The sequence below is a fragment of the Gigantopelta aegis genome, chromosome 10 (assembly GCF_016097555.1).
Source record: "Gigantopelta aegis isolate Gae_Host chromosome 10, Gae_host_genome, whole genome shotgun sequence".
NCBI lineage: Eukaryota > Metazoa > Mollusca > Gastropoda > Neomphalida > Peltospiridae > Gigantopelta > Gigantopelta aegis.
This window is the reverse complement of record NC_054708.1, coordinates 51,128,957-51,135,054: the sequence shown is the minus strand read 5'-3', so window position 1 is coordinate 51,135,054 and position 6,098 is coordinate 51,128,957.

The following is a 6,098-nucleotide window of genomic DNA, read 5'->3' as shown; positions in this document are numbered from 1 at the left end:
TACGTTGTCACAGACGGAGGTAAAAAACCAAAACCAAAACCAAATTCTCTCCAAAACGTTTGCGATCTTAGTCAACCGATTTCATACCTTACACTAGCGTTTGCTGAATGTATGATAAGGGTTACAACCACGACAAATGTTCCTTATCAGAAAAAAAGTTTTATTTTCTCATAATTCACCGCAACGGTGTAAAGTTTGTTCCGATAACGGGAGTTCTGCTAGAGGCAATCAGCACTATGATTGTTGTACAATAATGAAATTGTGAATAGAATGGTGGTTTGATCAGCGGCGATAGACAAATAAAACGAACACTTTGACATGTCGCGCTGATTGAGTGGGAAAAGAATGAAACGTTGTGAGCCCAAACATGTATAAGGTAGTCTTTAGTTTGGTTAATTATTGCTGCCTTACACTTCACGGTTTCTTTGTTTGTTTTTTTCTGACCAATTTTGTGATTCGGACATTGATAGATCATTGTATGTATGCGTATGTGTATATGTGCGTGTCCGTGCGTGTATGCCTGAAGGAGTGGGGGTGGAACGTAGCTCGGTGGCACAGCGTTCGTCTGATGCGCGATCGATCTAGGATCGATTCCAGTCGGTGGGCCCATTGGGCTATTTCTCGTCCCAGCCACTGCTCCACAACTGGTGTAACAAAGGCCGTGGTATGTACTATCCTGTCTGTAAGATGGTGCATATAAAAGATCCCTTGCTGCTAATCGAAAAATAGCCCACGAAGTGGCGAGAGCGGGTTTCCTCTCTCAATATCTGTGTGGTCCTTAACCATATGTCTGACGCCATATAACCATAAATAATGAATGAATGCATGAATGCATGAGTGAATGAATGAATTAATGCTTAACGACACCCCAGCATAAAAATACACATCGGCTATTGGATGTCACAAATGGTAAGTTCATGAAACTATTATAACCATAAATAGTGTTCAGTGCCTCGTTAAAGGAACATACTCCACAACTGTTACTTCTCAGACGCACGTGCGTTTTTTAAAATATGAAAAATGCATTTTGTGATATTAAAAACACCAGGATGACCAAAAACACTTCGAATGTACGGAAATGGATAATCTCAACAATAAAATCTAAGTAAAGTATGATTTCAGTTGTCAAAAAAGGGCTCCAATAGTAAAAAATATGCCTTAGTGTTTAAAAACTAGGGTATATCCCTTTAAATAAAACATTTCCTTCCTTCCTTCATGAAGCAGTGCCACTGAAAGCAGACGGATCCATGTACATGTACCTTGTAGCTCTCTCCAATCTGTCAATAGTAGACTGGGGTGAGTTGGGTGGGGGAGGGGGGGGGGGGGGTTTATTGGAGGGATAGGTATACATGACATTGTGTAAAATTGGGTAAAATCTTGTTGGCTTTTCATTATTAGTCATAAATAATAATTCATTTGTCTTTGGGGACGTATAAATACACTGAAATAAAACACAAACTCAACAATGTAGAAAATAAGACATGGTTTTAATTGCTAGACAACACACGTACCCTGCCATGTGGAATTTACATGAACATTAAAGTGGAAATCAACTGATATGAAAAGACAAAATTATGCAAATATTTCTTAAGAGAAATGATATGAACATTTAATATAACAAATAGTTGAGCTAAATTATTTTCAAGATGACTAAAATGTTTCCTAGCATAAGTATAGAACATTTTATAAAGCCAACAATGAAACAAATTATGCATTATAATGAATTATAATTTATCAGATATTTAACAATAAAAAAACACAAATTCCAGTGTGCCAGCACAATGTTACATACAACTAAGCATTGTATGTGATTTCTGCTACAGTTATGGTGTTATATACCGAATTTAAAGACTGAAAACTGATTTGTCATACTGTACGCAAAATTTGGAAGTATAATTCTGTTTACAAATCTATAATCTTAACAGAAATGACAGACAATCTTAAAATAAAATGTATAAATATATTTTAAAACAGTATAACATAATTAGGAATTCTTCTCTTTTTTTTTGTCTCAATACAAAAAATACATAATAAAAAAGATGCCCGGGTTTCCTATCTTTAAAGAGGCTTTCTTTGTTATGGTAGACTTGCTTACCACTGGTCTAATATTTTAAAATCTGGCTTGGTCAATTAAATGTTATGTAATCAAAGCACACAGTACAAATAATAGTAAGCCATGTATTAGAATAATATTGTAAAAAATATTATACTCTGGACTAAATAACAGACAAATCATTTTATTTTGAACACAGAACAAGGACAATACTGGATATATTATCTAACAATATTCTGTCTAAGATATATCCTGATACATTACTACTATATATATATATATATATATATATATATATATATATATATATATATATATATATATATACATGTATATATAAACAGTATATAAACAGATAGGCATAATATATACATAAGATAAAAGAGACTGTTTATATTACAACGAGTGTCTTTTTATTAGTACATCACAAACGAAAGTGAGTGATGTACAATTGAAAACACATGAGTTGTAATATAAACAATTTCACGCGGGAACGAGTATAGTATTTTATTTATTACATCACACATCAATGAACAAAAAGTAATTCCAAAATAACTAAACCAGACATGAAAATGCACAGCCCAAAGACTGGAGAAATGACGTCCCTTAAAAAATTATACAGTTTAGCAAAATGACATCATTGTTTATCAGTGAAACTGCATTCCTATGCCACACATTTATTAATAAAGTTTACACAAACAATATTATAAACACATTCAAGGCTAAACAAAATTATTTACACATATATTTTGTTAAATTATGTGGATAATGTTAATTATAAGAATTGACAGCAAGTATTTTTCTGATTATAAAAAATATTAATCGAAAGAACCATGCACACACCTTTTGCATGAAGATCTATGCAGAGTTGTACTATGTGACACAGTCAACCACCTAGTCAAAAAGCATATTACACATTTTGAGAGACAATTTATATTACACAGGTATCTCTTAAACTGTGGTGTATTAAATATTGTATTAAAAACTACTTATTGTGTGTTACAAACATTATTTACTGCAGGTCTTCATGTCTAATCATCGGGATAATACATATGCAATGTAGCACTAACAAATTATTTTTCTCTCACACTCTATTAGTCCCCTATCAGTCCAACCGGAGGGGACTACATTTCTAAATGGTTCATCTCCGTCCTTCTGTCCGTCTTGTCTGTCTGTCCGTCCATCTGTCCCATATATAGTTTTCCGGATGGTTATTTTTACAATGCCTTGAGATATTCAGCTGAAATGTTGTAAATGTATATAGCTTTCATGACAATTTACCCATTTTTTCCTACAGAGTTGAATTGAACTTAGGAGATACAAAACTTGAGTTTGTCTATAGCTTTATCATATACTGTTACAGATCAAGTTTGAATTTCAAGGCAATATTCCCATTTTTGACATAGTTATTTATGTTACTTGAACTTAGAAAATATGGGAATTAGTTGGGCCCAGAAGGGACATGCATTCGGAAAAATATCTGCCCGGTCCCACCCTCCCGTAACCCTAAGCCCTACCCCTAACCCTAACTAAAAATAATATCGGGGGGGGGGGGGGGGGGGGGGGGGGGGGAGAGACTGGGCGGATATTATACCCATTTACTGTGCTTAAACAACTGTGTTTAAGAAAAACAGGCTTTGTAAATTTGGCACAGAATGTTTTTGTTAACATTAAATTAGTTTCATACATCATCAGTAATTTTGACATGAATCATCCATCATATAACCACTAGAGATACACAGCTGTAACTGTTATCTTAAATCAGTTCTGGTTCATTAGCCAAACTGGCATAATGTCCCGTAACATAAGGTAATACACTAGAGCATGGCTGTAAACATAAATGACCCATCATGGTGACAGCTGTTCGGGGAAACGTCAAACACATCCTGAAAAATTACACCATTTGTATCCAGTGGTGTGTGTGATCATAGTGAAATAAATGTGTAAAAAAAAGTTTGTTTTGTTTAACGACACCACTAGAGCACATTGATTTATTAATCATTAAAATTTGTTTTGTTTAACGACATCACTAGAGCACATTGGTTTATTACTCATCCGCTCATTGGATGTCAAACATTTGGTAATTTTGACCTATAGTCTTAGAGAGGAAACCCGCTACATTTGTTAGTTGCAAGGGATCTTTTATATGCACCATCCCAAAGACAGGATAACACATACCACTGCCTTTGATATACCAGTCGTGGTGCATTAGCTGGAACGAGAAATAGCCCAATGGTTATTAATCATCAGCTATTGGATGTCGAACATATGATCAATTTCAGACAGCCATAGAGATGAAATCTGCTACATTTTTCCATTAGCAGCAAGGTATCTATTATATGCACCATCCCAGACAGGATAGCACATACCACAGCCTTTGATATACCAGTTGTGGTGCACTGACTAGAGCGAGAAATAGCCCAATAGGCCCACCGACGGGGATCGATCCTAGACTGACCGTGCATCAAGCAAGCGTTTTTACCACTGGGCTACTTCCCGCCCTTAGATGTGTAAATCAAATACTGGGGGGGGGGGGGGGGGGGGGGGGGGGGGGGAGTATACTGAACTACAAATGAAATGTAAATATTAATTTAGTTTTCTTTAACTTTATTTTTAAATATTCAGTTTAAATCCCATTAGTTTTTGTGTTTATTAAAATGATCATTATAGGCCTATTAACTGTATCATGAAAAACAAATTGATATATTAAAATATTTATGTTTTGTTTATTGTTCACTATCAGTGTTTCTGCCTGAAAGAAATGAAATTGAATGCAACCAGACATGGGGGTATGGGGGGCCTCCCCTAGAAAGAAAATGGGTTAAGTTTAGAGTTATAGGGTTAAGAAAATCATACATTAATGATAAGAGTAATTCATTTTGTCAAAAGGTTAACTTAAAAAAATTAAAAAACAAAATCTGCCAAAACATTTGGGTATGACACCATACCTGTTTTACCCTCTGGCAGAAACCCTGACTATATATACACATGCATGTGTGTGTGTGTGTGTGTGTGTGTGTGTGTGTGTGTGTGTGTGTGGGTGGGTGTGGGTGTGTGGGTGTGTGGGTGTGTGGGTGGGTGTGGGTGTGGGTGGGTGTGGGTGTGGGTGGGTGTGTGTGGGTGTGTGTGGGGGTGTGTGTGGTTGTGTGTGTGGGTGGGTGTGTGTGGGTGTGTGGGTGTGTGTGTGTGTGGGTGTGTGTGTGTGTGTGTTAAAATGATCAATGCTTTGTGAACATTTTAAATCCATTTTAACAACTATTTACTGAATTAATTGTATCATGAAAACAAATATGATATATGCACATGCACGTGCGTGTGCGTGTGCATGTGTGTGTATGTGTACATGTACGTGTACGTGTGTGTGTGTGTGTGTGTGTTTATACATGTGTGCATGTATATGTCTGTACTTGTATACATAATTGGTGATAAACATAAAAAAAATATGTTATTTTTAATTGTACGTGACCACATATACATGTACTGACATGCATATAAACATTTTTTGTATTAAAATATCTACTCTACCTTTTTAGCACTGTGATTAGAAGCATTATATAAGCAGTGTGCAAGATATGTGAAGCTCTGTACAAAATGTAATTATTTGGAATTCATTAATAGTACAGTGAAACCCCTCTAAACCGGACACTAATAGGACCATGTAAAAAGTCTGGTTTTAAGGGGTATCTGGTTTAAAGAGGTTATGATCTGCAATATTTTAAAAAGGGGACTATGAAAAATGTCTGGTTTTCGGGGATTTCCTGTTTACAGAGGTGTCCGGTTTTGAGGGGATTCACTGTACATGTACTTTCAGTTTAAAAATATTTCAAATCTAAAACAACAAATGGAAAATGTGAGACTGAGTAAACAGTGAGTCTATTACACTGAGTAAACATTGATTGAGTCTATTTGATTCAGTAAACATTGAGTTTATCTGTAAAACCATGAGCAAGTTTATACAAGAACAATGGAATCTCACATATATAATAATGCATACCAACATTCATAATCAATGTAACAAAAACAAGAACCAATTCTCCAGCACTTG